The sequence below is a fragment of the Nuphar pumila genome, chromosome 7, assembly GCF_984573655.1.
Source record: "Nuphar pumila chromosome 7, dmNupPumi1.hap1.1, whole genome shotgun sequence".
Classification (NCBI taxonomy): domain Eukaryota; kingdom Viridiplantae; phylum Streptophyta; class Magnoliopsida; order Nymphaeales; family Nymphaeaceae; genus Nuphar; species Nuphar pumila.
The window spans coordinates 59,364,343-59,380,076 of NC_143255.1; positions in this window are offsets into that span (position 1 = coordinate 59,364,343).

Genomic DNA, 15,734 nt, shown 5'->3' on the forward strand with positions numbered 1-15,734 from the left:
AACATGTCATGATCTTATGCACAATGGGATTAACCTTCTTTCAAGACGGCCATAATCTTGTTGATATTCGAGTTGTTCAACTCCTGCGAAGATGGGGAAGTAGGCAGATTCGTCGTCTCTCAATTTCTATGGCCGCCTTAGCTTTCCTCTATTGTGGTTTGACTCGCTTTGCTCTCGGACAAACTATCTTGGTAGAAGGATGCATCTATGCTTTACAGTCATGGTTCCTACGACATGTGCCATCAAAAGCTAGTTCGTTTGGATTCAACAGCAAGAAGCCACAATCTACTCTTCAGTATCGAGCCTTGATTGAAAGCTTGCATCAAGAAGAGATCATTTGGGACTATTTCAACCAACAGGAATCAGTTCCTCGCTACACCTATGTGCGTGGCAAGCACTACCGATTACTTGGTCCGTTCTTTTATGTCGATTATTAGCCAAAAAGGTGTCTCAGGCAGTTTTCACAATAGCATATTCATGTCAACACTCGTTTCTCGATGGGTGTTATGCCAGAATTTGATCTACAGTCAAATCAGTGGTTCGGAGCATACCATACAGCCAAATACACTTGGGACTTTTTCATTTCTCTTTCCATATTTCCAGGACCCAATATATCTTATGAATATCAAGAGTGGTGACAAACTGTCTGTCTACCCTCTCTTTGTCTTTGATTTGTCATCAATAAAATTTACTCTTCTGTTCTCCCAAAAGTTTCAGGCCAAATTTTATTTTTCAGTTGTTTTACTCCTTAATAAGCAAACACAATGGTCACAATTCCTGTGATGACCTTATCCTAAGTAATGGGACATTTCCTCCAAATGTTGAACACTTCTTTATACCTTTTATCATGGTTGACAACCTCGTCTAGGTAACAAGGCATATTTTTCAGTTATTATGAAAATAATAACGTAATTGTCACAATTCTTGTGACGACTCAATCCCTGGTAATGGGATGGTCTTTTTGAATTGTGTACCAAATCTTCAATTCTTCCTTTACTCAAATTCATCCTAAAAACTTCTTTAGTGGTCTAACCATTCCTTTATTTTACAAAAAATATTGGCATTTCATCATGGTTCAGACAAAGACGAGAAAGAAAACTGTTCAGCAACACAATGACAGTGAGGCAGAAGAAATGAATTCTCCCAGATCGTCCAGGGGACATGGCCCAGAAGGAAAAGATAATGTTGATCCAGTCATATACAGTTTGTTTCAGAAAATGATGTCAAAGATGATATTAGAACAGGTTGGAGCAAATCCAAAGAAGGTATCTTCCAAAAAAAAATCAAGAGAAAGCCTGTGAAAACACATGTCAAGATTGCCAGGAAGAAAGTTCAGCATGACAACACTTCTGAAGACACAACTTCAGCAGAAGAAGATTCAGAAGAGGAATAACCTGTGTTCATTCAAAACCCTCTACGTCAGTCTCAGAAAAGAGTAGAAGAGCCTGAGTCAGTGAATAGACCCAAGTTTGGGATCCCAGTGGAGGATCCAATCCAACTGCAATTAAAGGAAGTGGCAGGCATGGTCAAAGATTCACAAGCATGGGATAAGGGTAAAAGAACCTACACCAATGAGGATTTCTATGACGACCTCAAAGAAGATGACAATCTAGAATACCTTCCTCGCAAGTTCATCAAGTTCGATGGGACTGGCAATCCCAAAGCTCACTTGGCTATGTTCTTCGCAGAATGTAGTCATTTCAAAAGGGACACCAGGGCTCTATTCATCTGTTTTCCACAAGCCTAGAAGGTACTACAATAAAGCGGTATGCTGAGCACATCAACCCCATTGAATTACGAGAATTCGATAAAGTAGTCAATTTGTTTATCGAGCGCTTCTTGTTCAATACTGAAGCACTGCCAACTCTCAATCATCTCTGCGATCTGAAGCAGAAAGAAAATGAAAAGGCTCAAGAATTCATTCGCAAGTGGAGAAGAACCTGTAACAAGATAAAGACTCCTATTTCAGAGGAGCATGCGCTCTAGACCATTCTCAATAACTTCTCTCAGCCTCTGAGGAGCCTTATCTCTACTTCTCCTTCAAAATTCTTCATCAAATTAACTGAGCGAGCCAAATGACTTGAAATGAGAATGAAGAATGATGTCTACGAGGGTATCACCCTTGTCAAAAACAATCTCGATTCAAAGAAAAAAACTCATTTCACCTTCTCTGCTAAAGTTTCTGGTAACAACAGTGGCAACAATAACAAGGGTGAGAAGAAAAATCACAACAAGAACTCAAGGGGTTCCAAGTCTGAAGAAAATCACTATGCAGTTCAAAAGGCGAAAATCTTCAAGCAGCAACCTTCCCAGTCAGTTTCTCAGCCAGAAGAAAAACCACAAGAAAAACTGAAGCATGACGGTTGGAGTTATGAAAGGGAATTCACTCATTTGAACCAGTCTCGTGAAAACATTCTAGAATACATGCTTGCAAAGGGGATGATCAGACTCTCGAAGGTTGTCAATCCCCTGTCATTATGGGGAAAATGAAAGAGCGATTTTGCAAATTTCATCGAACGGTGGGTCATGATACAAAAAATTGCTTTATCCTCAAAAATATTATTTAGGACTGTATTGATAAAAACTTGCTTGTGGAAGATGAGGAAGAAAGTCAGCCATATGTCTTATCTAAACCCTTTCCCAACCACTCAACAACAGTTATTTCAGAGCAGCTATTCTCCCCCCACGACCACATTCGACCATGTTCTAGTGAGGACATACATGTTTAACACCAAGTCCTAGTGTTACATCAGGTTTAGTCCGCCACCAAGAAAATAAATATCATGTCAGCCCTCAACAAGTTAAATTCATCCAGTGAACCTGTGAAAGCATCTGTTGAAGTTGACAAAAAAATTCCTGGGTTTTCTAAGCGGTTCATCAAGACTAGTCAGGAAAAGGACAAAAGGTCTGATTAAAACACCAACCTGGTTCAGAGGCCGATCAGTGCCCTCTAGAACATTTCCATCCTTGAATTGGCACACACATCCCCTGAGCACCAACAAGTTTTGGATGATTTGCTCAAAAAGATCAAGGTCAAACCAAGCACAACTCCTCAAGACATGGCTCAAATCATCAACTAGGCCATAACCAATGTGCCAATCACCATTTTGGACGAAGATCTGCTGAAACCTCATTGCTTTCATAATAATGCCGTATACATCGTAGTGAGTGACAGGGGAATGACCGTCCTCCATATGTTGGTTGATGAAGGCAACAACCTTAATATTTGCCCTGAAGCAACCACCAAAGCTCTGGGCCTGAAGGAAGACGAGTATTTGCTAGATCCGATCATAATTTATGGTTTTGACAACCACGGCCAAACAACAAAGGGGAAGATCTTCCTTGAAATTTTTATCAATTATTCAGTGCACAATGTGTTATTCCAGGTCATCAATGTACCACCCACGTATAATTTTCTGCTGGGACGAACATGGATTCATAATGCAAATGTTGTTTCCTCAACCCTCCACCAGTGCATCAAGTGGTCAAAAGGTGGTATGATCACTACAATTTTGGGGGAAGATCCAGAAGAGAGGCTGCCGCAACCCATGATTCCCCATCCTACTTTTACTGCAGACATATCTAGCATCAGGGAAAGTAATAAAGTTGTTCTTAGTGAAATCTTAGAACTGCTATAGCTGGAGGAAGCCCAACCTACTGAGAATATGACAACAATGGTCCAATGGCAAGGACCACATTTCTTCAAACTAGGTGGGCATCTCAATTGCAATTCCTTCAAAGATCATCCATTATTCCCTCAGTTTTCTAAAGTGAAGAAAGGATTTGATCTCCTGATGAAACATGGCTATCAATCGTTCAGAGGGCTAGGAAAGAATGAAGATGGCAGGTTGGAACCCATCATTCCTGTTCACTACTCAGAAAAAGCGGGAATGGGATTCACAGGCAAGAAATCACAGAAAGGAACAATTTTTGTCAAGAAAGCAGACTAGGAGCAAAAATGTCAATGTTTTCTTGCTTTCTTATTTTGTCTTTTGTCTTTGTGCAGTCCTAGTTTCTTCTTCTTCTTAGATCGGTCATTGCCTTATAAATATTCAAGTCATCAATAGAACATCAGATTTTCTCTTCATCTTTGTGCCATCTTCATTACAATTTATGATTACTTCTTTGGCAATGTCTTTTACGATGGGCAATTTTCCTAAAAACTTTTCTTTCAAATCTTTCAGAATGCCTCCAAAAATTTTAAGGAAGCTCGTTGTCAATCCAAATCTTCCCTCAAATGTCGCAAAACCGTCAAGGTTCCATCAGATAAAAGCCAAAGCAGAGGTCAGCAGATCCCACAAAGTTCGACTCAACTATTCAAGAATTGCTAGAATTTGCCCGTATTCAGAAACAAGATGAACCATCACTTTTGGTTCCAGATCCAACAGAAGATATCAATATTGGTTCAGAAGATGATCCAAAAATTCTCAAAATCGGCTTCAACCTGAATACAGATGAGAATGAAAGGCTCATTCATTTTCTCAAACAACATCAAGAGGTGTTTGCCTGGACTTATGAAGATATGCCAGGCTTGGATCCCAAACTAGTCGAGCATTGTCTTGTCTTGAAGCCAGATTTCAAGTCGGTCAAACAAAAACTAAGGAAAATGGATCCCTGGGTTAGATCACAAGTTAAAGAAAAACTGGAGGATTTTCTAAAGGTAGGGTTCATTCGAACCATTGATTATCCTGACTGTCTGGCAGACATTATTGCAGTCCCTAAGAAAATGGCAAGATTCGGATCTGCATTGACTTTAGAGATCTTAATAAGGCAACTCTAAAGGATGATTATCTGCTTCCCAACATTGATCTTCTGATCGATAGCACAACAGATCACGCCATGTTTTCCTTTATGGATGGATACTCTGGTTACAATTAGATCAAGCTAGCCGCTTGTGATCAAGCAAAAACTTTCTTCACCACACCGTGGGGCACCTTTTGTTACACAGTCATGCTCTTTGGGCTTAAGAATGTTAAGAAAACTTATCAAAGGGAAATGACAACCATTTTTCATGACCAGATACACAAGATTATGAATGCTTATGTTGATGACATCCTGATTAAATCCAAAGAAAGGAGGATCATATTGATGCTCTTGATCAAGTTTTCAAGCGACTCATCCTCTACTAATTGAGACTTAATCCTTAGAAATGTGTTTTCAGAGTAGAGTCAGGCAAACTGTTCGGTTTTATAATCAGCAAGAGAGAAATAGAGGTGGATTCTGCCAAAGCAAAAGTCATTATTAATATGCCACCACCGACCAATCTTAAAGAATTATGCAACCTTCAAGGACACATTCAGTCAATGCACCAGTTCATCTCCAATTTGGCAATGAGATGTGAACCATTCAATCATTTACTAAGGAAAGGAGTAGAATTTGAGTGGGGTCCAGAATGTCAGCAGTCATTCGAGCGCATCAAGCAATATCTTCTTAATCCACCTATTCTGAAGCTGTCAGAATTGAGAAAGCCTCTACTATTATATATCTTTGTTAATCAAAATGCTTGCGGCAGATTTTTAACATAGTATGAAGAAGGCAGTTTGATAAAGCATGTCATCTACTATGTGAACAAAACTTTCATTGATTATGAAAAGAAGTATTCTTCGATGGAAAAGATCTGTCTAGCATTGATTTGAATGTGCCAGAAATTGAGACACTACTTGTTGGCATCTGAAGTCAAATTCTTATCAAAGCTCAATCCTCTCAAATATATTCTTGAGCAACCATTTCTTAGCAGACGGATTGCCAAATGGCAAGTCCTTCGAATGCAGTATGACTTAGAGTATGTTTCTCAAAAGTCAATCAAATGTCAGGCTATCGCAGATCAGTTGGCAGATTTTTTTTTAGCAGAAGATGTCAAAGCCGAAGATGATTTCCCTGATGAACATGTCTACAATGTCCAGCAATTCCTAGTTTGGAACTTATTTTTTGACGGTTCCAAGAATATGACTGACATATGGATTGGGATTTTACTGATCACACCCGAGAAGGAAATGATTCCTTACTCTCTTAAGCTTGGTTTTCAATGTACTTACAATATGGCCGAGTATGAAGCTCTAATACAAGGCCTAAGAATTCTGTAAAATTTTAACATCAAAAGAGTACATGCTTTTGACAATTCATTGTTTGTCATCAGTCAGGTCAAAGCTGAGTGGCAGGTGAAGGATCAGAAGCTAATCCCTTACCAAAAAATTGCCTTAGCTCTTATCAACAATTTCGAAGAATTCCAACTTCATCACATCAAAAGAGAGCATAATCAAATAACAGACGGTTTGGCCAGTCTGGGCTCCATCATGTCTTTCAAAAGTGGTGAATCTTGCCACTTTTTCGAAATTGGCAGACTTGATTAACCTGTTTTCATTTCAGTTGTGCAAATTAACCATGTCAATCAAAAAGAGAGGCCTTGGTATCAAGACATCAAGAATTTCATTAAAGTTAGCGAATTTTTGCTAGAAATTCCAAAAAGAGAAAGACAAGCGATCCAACGTATGTCCGTCCGCTATTTCATCCTTGCTAATGTCCTCTACCATCGTAGATTTAGTGTTGAGTATGCCAGATGCTTAGACAGACATGAAGCCATGGAAATCATCCAAGAGGCACATGAAGAAATTTGTGGTGGCCATGTCGGCTACCAAATTGTCGTTAAGCAGATTATTCGAGCAGGATGCTATTGAAAAACCATGCAACAAGACTGTTATCATTCTGTGAAGAAGTGAGTCAAATGTCAGATGCACCTTCTATTCATGCGCCAACTACTTATTTGCAATCAGTCGTATCTCCTTGGCCATTTTCTATGTGGGCTTTTGATGTCGTAGGCCCAATCACTCTTACTTCCAATGGTCATAAATATTTTCTTACCGCAGCAGAATATTTCACCAAATGGGTTGAAGTTGTTACTCTGCGAATAGTAGAAGACTGGCATGTGGTTTCTTTTATTCACAAAAACATTATGTGTCATTTTGGCATATCACATGACATTGTTTCTGATAATGAGAGTCATTTCAAGAACGAGAGGATGAAAACCTTTTGTTCAAAATTCAGGATTCATCATCATTTTTTAGCTCCCTACTATCCTTAAGAGAATGGCCAAGCAGAGGCCACCAATAAGATTCTGATTTGCATCTTAGAAAGGACTGTTGAAACGGGCTGTGATTGGCACGAGAAAATCCACGATGCACTTTGGGCATACCGAACTACCATTCAGACTCCAACCAATGCTACTTTTGCAAAGCCTATTTATGGGACCAAGGTGGTATTACCTCTCCATGTTCAAAAGCTCGCATTCAAATTTGCATCGCTCATACAGCTACCACTCGATCAGTATCAACAACAGAGGTTGGTACAACTTGACCTGCTAGACGAAAGAAGGCTCAAGGTAGTAGATCATGCTCAAGCTTATCAACAAAGGATAGCTCAACATTATGCCAAGTCTATCATCGAGAGAAAATTTAGAGTTAAAGATCTAGTCGTCAGATCAATAGCTCATATCAAGCACCGCCCGCGTGGCAAATGGTCACCAAACTGGGAAGGTCCTTATGTAGTTAAGGAAGCATTACCCCATAATTCATATCGTTTGATCAATGCAGATGGGGTAAAACTGTCGAATCCTATAAATGTTCTGCATTTAAAGAAATTTTATACTTAAATTGTCTACTCTATCTTTGTATTCTTCAAAGACTTCAAATACAATGGTCAATCATTCTTTCGTCCAATGTTTTCTTCCCTTGTTATACTGGGGCATCTTTTGTTATGAAAACTTACCTTCCTTCAAAAATTCTATATGTAGGCAGGATCAAACAAACTCTTTCTACTCAATTTTCACCAATTTTCATAAATCTTTTATAAATTTTTATTAATTTTTATCATTTCTTAGCAATTTTTATCAACTTTCATCAAATTTTCATCAATCTTTATCATTTTCACCAATTTTTATCAATCTTTATCGACTTTTCATCAATTCCCATTCAGGGTAAGCGATAATCCTGAAACAAGGCGACTCTGTTCGAATTTATCTTGGGTCGAGAATTTTCATCTTAATCATCTCAGAGTCGTCAGATTCAGTTTGCAATTTGTACCGATCTTTCCCAGAATTCGATCTCAAATCAAATCCTTTTTTAAAATACAGTGCTCATATTGGTCATGATCAAAATTTTCAATAGAATCATTTTTTAAAACCCAGCCCTTGCACTGGTCTTTCTTTCAAATTACACAACTTCCGAGTTGGAATGATTTTTTCTTTGAAGATCTGGGTTCCGACTCGGGTTTTCCTCTAAATTAATTTTTCCTTTAAAGATCTGGGTTCCGACTCGGGCTTTCCTTTAAATTATTTTTTATTTTGAAGATCTGGGTTTCGACTCGGGTTTTCCTTCAAATTATTTTTTCTTTAAAGGTCCAGATTCTGACTCGGGTTTTCCTACAAATTATTTTTTCTTAAAGATTTAGGTTCTGACTCGGGTTTTCCTATAAATTATTTTTTCTTGAAATATCTGGGTTCCAACCTGGGTTTTTCCTCAAATTAATTTTTCTCTTTAAAGATCTGAGTTCCGACTCGAGTTTTCCTCAAAGTTAATCAAATTTTCCTTCAAAATCGAGTTTTGACTCAAACTTTCTTTCAAAATTGAGTTCTAACTCGAACTTTCTTTCAAAACCAAGTTCTGACTCAGATCTTGAACCCCTTTTTGACTAATTCTTTTCAAGAAATTTGATCGGTAGGTTGAATCTTTCCTGGTCCAGTTTTTCTTACCGGTTCTTAGGTTGAATCCCTCTTGAACAAATCTCATTTTTCAAAAATTCGATCAGTAGGTTGAATCCCTCCTGATCCAATTTTTCTTACCGGTTCTTAGGTTGAATCCCTCTTGAACCAATCTCGTTTTCCAAAAATTTGATTTGTAGGTTGAATCCCTTCTGATCCAGTTTTTCTTGCTGGTTCTTAGGTTGAATCCCTCCTGAACCAATCTCATTTTCAAAAATTCAATCAGTAGGTTGAATCCCTCCTGCTCCAGTTTTTCTTACCGGTTCTTAGGTTGAATCCCTCTTAAACCAATCTCATTTTCCAAAAAATCATTCTGTAGGTTGAATCCCTTTTGATCCAGTTTTTCTTACCGGTTCTTAGGTTGAATCCCTCTTGAACCAATCTCATTTTCAAAATTTTGATCGGTAGATTGAATCCCTCTTGATCCAGTTTTTCTTACCGGTTCTTAGGTTGAATCCCTCTTGAACTAATCTTGTTTTCCAAAAATTCGATTTGTAGGTTGAATCCCTCTTGATCCAGTTTTTTTGGCAGTTCTTAGGTTGAATCCCTCTTGAACCAATCTTGTTTTCAAAAAAATTGATCTGTAGGTTGAATCCCTCCTGATCCAGTTTTTTTTACCGGTTCTTAGGTTTAATCTCTCGTGAACCAATCTCGTTTTCAAAAAATTTGATCTGTAGGTTGAATCCCTCCTGATCTAGTTTTTTCAAAAATGTGATTCTTAGGTTGAATCCCTCTTGAACCAATCTCATTTTCAAAAATTTGATCTGTAGGTTGAATCCCTCCTGATCCAGTCTTCTTTGTGGTTCTTAGGTTAAATCCCTTTTGAATTTATCTCTTTTTTAGAAGATGTAGTCTGTAGGTTGAATCCCTCGTGATCCAATCTTTCTGTCATCAAATTCAATTTGTCAAATGCTAAATCTTTCAAACCTCAATCATTTTCTCTTGCGAATGACCCTTTTTCTAGGGAGAGTTTGAGGGAGCTCATTCTTTTCACATGCAATCATTGTTTATTGTTCGCAAGAAACCTTTTTCCAGGGAGAGTTTCGACGAAAGCTTGTTTCTTTTGTTGCCCCCAAATTTCTCATTTTGGCCTCACTATCACAGAGGCCCATTTCTTTTTTTTTTTTAAGGAAGAGTGTGATGGACTCGTTCCTCTGTGATATTCATCAAGCTTACCCACTGACCGCCTTTCCATAAGAAAAGCCTAAGATTAAGAAGTTTTGATGAAAACTTGATTTCTCTTCGAAAGTTCCATTTTGCAAACACCTCCTCTTTAGGCAAGATAGGAGTATTTACCCGTTTAGATCAAAGGTCAAGCTTGAGCCTCTCTTTTGGGAAAAAAGAGAGAAGATTTCGTCACAGATGTATCAAATCGATGTCAAGCAATTCCTTCCAAAGGATTCCAAGAATATTTTACCAATTTGTCACCAAGAACAATTGTTGATTTCAAATTTTATTATACAAAATTTTACCTCAAGCTACCTTCAATATTCCCTCTAAAAGGGCAAAGCTTTTGCGAGGAAAGAACAAAATTCAGGTTTTTTTGTTGGTCAACCCAAAAAGGATAAAGAAAAATCCTCGATATGACCAGAAAAGGAAAATTCAATGATGTTAAAAAGCCATAAATGAATTGATATGGATCATAGATAAAAGAATCCACCCAATCTCCTCAATTATTCAAAACTCTAATTAACTATCTGCAAAAGGGATCTCTTAACTATCATCAAGTTGAAGACTGATGGTCGAGTTAGACCCCTGGGGCCAAAGAAGACTCGGATCATCTCCAAGTTGAAGTATGTGATGTGTCCTTCCAGGAAAAGTCAAAACATCGTCAAGTTGAAGGTCAATGCAATGAACCTTCCGACAAACCCTAAAGAGATATTTGATTTTTGTTATCATCAAGAGATTTCAATCAAAGAGACAGTATTATCAATCAAATTTTTTGGACCAAAGAAGACTCAGATCATCTCCAAGTTGAAGGAGTATGTGATGTGTCATTCTAGGAAAAGTCAGAACATCACCAAGTTGAAGGTTGATGCGATGAAATTCTTGCCAAATCTCAAGAGAGCTGAATTTTGTGTCTCAAAGAGTACAAAAAGATCATGAAGGGTAAATCTCAGATGCCAAACTGCCAAGAATCATCTTTATCTATGTGAAAATCTCTTATCAATATCTTTTCATCCAATTGCTTTTATGAAACTAAAAATATTTTATCTCTTTTCATATCAAGGAGATGGATAGCTTTCTTGAAGAAATTCAACAACAACAAACTTGAATTTGATTCTTGATTATAAAGAGTTAGCCAAATTGGAGGTAATACTTTAAGTAGAAAAAGGTAATATTTTTTGCACTAAACGCGCACATTTCAATCATTTTGAATCAATTATAATTTTTCATCTTATTGGCAATATTTTTTTGCTATCCCGACATGAAGTGAGAACTTAGTGTCCATTTTTTATACATCCTGGCATTGTTTTATCCCTCATTAGGACCTGATAACAGGAGTTTTCAAAGTCATCCCCTTCTGTTTAATTTGAGTGCCTAGGCTCTCGGATCTGCACATTTCCCAATTTGTCCCTACTATCCCACCATGAACAGTTTTCCATTTAGGTAAGGGTTAAACCTGAATTATTTTTGCAAAAGGTCATTTGTTTTAAAAGTCATTCAGTCTCAACAGTGAGACACCCAAGATCAATCCCTTTTGAAGCTTTAGGGAACCCCATTCTCATCCTTTTGCAAACACTCCTTGGATTTATTGTGCTAAAACCCGAAAGTTCTATCATGGTTCTTCTTTCGAGGATTTTGTTTCTTCCCATTTAGCTAAGGGTAAAACCTGAGCCTCGTTCTGATGAGGTATTTCTTTCAATCCCATCATGGTTTCCCCGTTCTGACGAGAAACCCATATTTTTCATATCCATTCAGGTAAGGATTGTACCTGAGCCTTGTCTCATGAGGTATTCTTTAGAAATGTCCCATCATGGTTTCTCCATTCTGATGAGGAATCCATATATTTTTTTCCCATTCAGGTAAGGGTTAAACCTGAAATCTTATATTTTTAAGATATTTTCGTCCCATCCAGGTCAAGGGCTAAACCTGAGTCTTTTCAAAAAGCTTATTTTTGTCTTAGCCGTGAGACTTCATCAAAATCTCTCTTTTACAATTTTTGGATCTTCATCCAAAAAGTCTCATCATGATTTCCTCATTTCTTTTTATTCAATTATTTCATTTTCGAGAATTTTGTCTTTTTCCAAGCCGTTTAGGATAAGGTGCTAAACCTGAGAATCGTCTTCACAAAACAATTCTTTCACACTCAGTCTAGACTTTCTCACTGGGGTATTTTTGTTTTAAAATTTGGTGTATTTTTTTGCTACTAAGCTCGTCTTCAAACCGACTTAGCAGCAAAGAGGGGCATCTGTGAACACCCCAAATTTTTAAAATTTCAAAAAATCCCTTTTTGCCCCTGGTACCCACCTTCTGAGTAATTAGGTCAATTTCTATTTGTTTCTCGAATTCATTTCCTTATTGAAGATCCAAAATCAAATTTTATTTTTCATATTTGACCCAATCATGGATCCAGATCTAATATCTGAATCCAATTATGACTCTGGATCTTCTATTTTCAAAAAATTAAAAAATCAATTCTTTGTATTGGCTCAGGTATTTTATTCTGATCTAATCTCATAATGTTTCCTCAATTCGAGATCCAAACTTGATATTTTTTCAAAACCTTAGATCCAGATCCATTTTGAAACTCATTTTTTAAAAATTAAACTCTGTTATTTCAAAAACTCTCTTTTTGTAAAATCCTCAAGATTTTCAAATTAAATATTTTCGTAAGGCTTTCAAAAACCTTATCTGGACCCCATATCTTAAATCCCTCATATTTCTCTTGTATTTTAGGGTTTTTCTTTTCGAAACATGAAAGAAAAATTTCAAAAAGTGGCTTGACCCTCTTTTTGAAAAAAATTTGAAAATACAAGGGACTATTTTTGAAAGAAGCATAACGGTCTCCCCCATTATAACCACCATCGTGGAAGTGGGGGGGGAGGAGACCATCTCGCCTCATCCACCTCTCGCATTCCATCCATCGCCCTCCTTTTTTTCCTTTCCCTCTTCTTTCTTCCTCTATTTTCCTTTTTTTTTCCCCTTTTCTCTGGTTCCTCCCCTTTGATCGACTGAAGGAGTTTTAGTCCAGCAACAGTATACAGCGGAGAACTCTTCCCTCTCAATCCAAACCAACCCGAGGTAAGGGTCTCTCTCTCTCTCTCTCTCTTTGTTTTCCTTTGAATTTACTTATTTTTCCCCTTTCCTCTTGATTTTTTATAGCATTGGCTTCATATTCTTGATCTATTGAGGCATAATGTGCAGTACTGATCTGCCTATAGCAGCATTGATCTGCATTTTGCCATAGATCATTTTTCTTCTTTTCTTTTTCGATTGTTTATTCTCGCATTTACTTACAGTTCCAGTAGTTGTAATTGCAATTTATGATTTATGTATTTTAGATCCAGTGTATTTTTCTTCTTTTCTTTCTCCGCAATCTGTCTGGATCGATCTCTTACATTTTTCATTCAGCATCTCATAATATTGTTTATCGTTCCTAGGCAATCACTTTGGATCGTCATCGTTATTCTTGGTCCAGTGTCATCATTCTTATTGCATCATACTTTTTCACTATGAATCAGCCGTATCCCACGCAAATCAGCATTTGATTCAATACCATCAGGTTCATCAGATCATTTCACGTCCATTTGCATTCTCTGCATTTCCCCCCATCTACATCACAACACTACTGGCATTCCTGTTTCTGTGTCGCATTTCATTTACTACTACTCGTCGTTTAATATTTACTCTCCTACTTTTTGCCGTTGCATATTTTGCACTTGTGTTTTGTTTTTTATATCTTGTTGATCATAAGTCTGTATGTTGATATTTAACATTAGGTTAGTTGTGTTTTACAATTTTTATTTCCATCGCAATACCACCCTTTGATCTATCCCCTCAGGTGGTTATGGTTTGTAATAAACCCAATTTTCCATCAGCTACCTTTGATATGTGTTGATTTTCATTTGATGGAATGATATAAAAACATGGTTACTGAATGTAACCAGATTACAAAATGTTATCAAGTAATATCATTATTGATTGCCATCCACCATCTGACCCTTATAGTTGTACAAGTTTTTACCACCATCATCCATGTGGATTTTGACTCTCCAAGGGCCCCTTGCATGATTCAGTATGTAGACATGTGGGGGTGTAAAGAGCCTAAAATTTCTAGGTTTCTGGTAATGCCAACCTTGGAGTTACCAAATATGATTCCCAAGCTGGGAGCTCGTCCCATGAGGCCCTTCAGTAAAAGCTCACTGATTCTGGATATAGGGGCTGATGAAATATCATACTAAAATCCTTTATATTGATATTAATGTGTAGCATGGTAATATGCTTTAAGGATTAACCTACGCAAGAGGTGTGCATGTGCATGGTCAAGTTGCAGGAGAACTGAGGTTTGCTTATCGTGTTTTGAATCAAACAACACTCCTATTGGTGATGTTCCAAAATCTGAATTTGTTTAGGCAGTACTCTCCCAAACAAACTGAAATTGTCAAGCTGTAGAGGTAAGGGGGCGGGTCTTCTAGTGGAGTGGATCAGAAAATTGATAGAGGCTTTGGTCAGAACTCAAGAGAGGAGCCAAATTTTAGAGAGAGAAAGAGAGAATAGGTTAGAGAGAGGAGGTTCAATTTTTTTAGGAGAGAGAGAGAGCCCTATTGGGTGTCCTCTCCTGGTTTATTTCCTTCAAAACCATGTTTTGTGCTCATGGTTTTTAGAATATGGTTTTGCAAAACCACTTGAAAAAATCATTGGCCTTCGATGGTTTTACAAAAAAAGGTGAGAATTTTGATTATTTTATTAATTATTTTATTTATTTATTTTATAATTTCTATAAATCACATTTATTTTTACCAAAATAGCCTTAGTTTGATTCCACATAACCAAGTTTCTACTTGGGTTATAAAAATTACCTTTTTACCTCTTTGTGTTTTTGGCATTTACATGAATATGCCCCCGAGGTGGTTAATTACCATTTGGTCTCTGTATAATTTAACTATTTTTTTGAAAATACTCTTGAATTGTAAAATTAGTATTTTACCCTTAGACAATTTAATTATTTCTCAGAATATAACCCCCCCCCCCCTAAGTTGTGAAATTATTGTTTTGTTCCTTAACAATTTAAATATTTTTTAGCATATATCCCTGAAATATAGATTTGGATTAATATTCAGATTTGTTAAAAATATCCACTTGAATAATGTTCATATCTGCTTAAAGGATCGAATCACTATGAATATGGATCAATATTCAAAACAAACAAAGGATTCAGATCCTTGTCTGACTTTGATCAAGTTTCTCGAATCTCATTCAGATTCGACTCCAATTTGATGGGGTTCAAGCTTACTTCAAAAATCACAAATCATAATAAAACAATCTATTAAACCTTTAAAAAAATCTGGTATTATACCATGTACCCAAGTTACTATGTGATTTCTAGTTTTCATAAAAAATTAATTTTACTTTTTTTATTTTTTAAAACTCAGGCCCATCGAGCCGAGCCGAGCCGGTTCCTACGGGCTTGGGCATAAAATCCTGGCCCATGGCAGGCTGCTCGGCCCGTTGCCCACCCCTGTTTATAAGTTTATAGAGAATTACCCAAATAACTGTTTGGGCCACTCTTTATTAACTTAATTCTAGTTAAACTCTTAAAAACGGCCAACACAACCTTTTCTTTGAGCAAATAAGATGGCTTTCGAGAGAATGAAAATAGTGATTTTGCAGGTTTCCTAAGAAGTTGGCATATGGGAACCGTGGAAGGCGTTTGGCAGAAGTATAGCCGATATATACTACCTATCTCTCGTGTTAGAGAGAGAGAGAGAGAGAGAGAAGGCGAATAAGCCCTTTCATCAGAAGATAAAAGTTAAACACA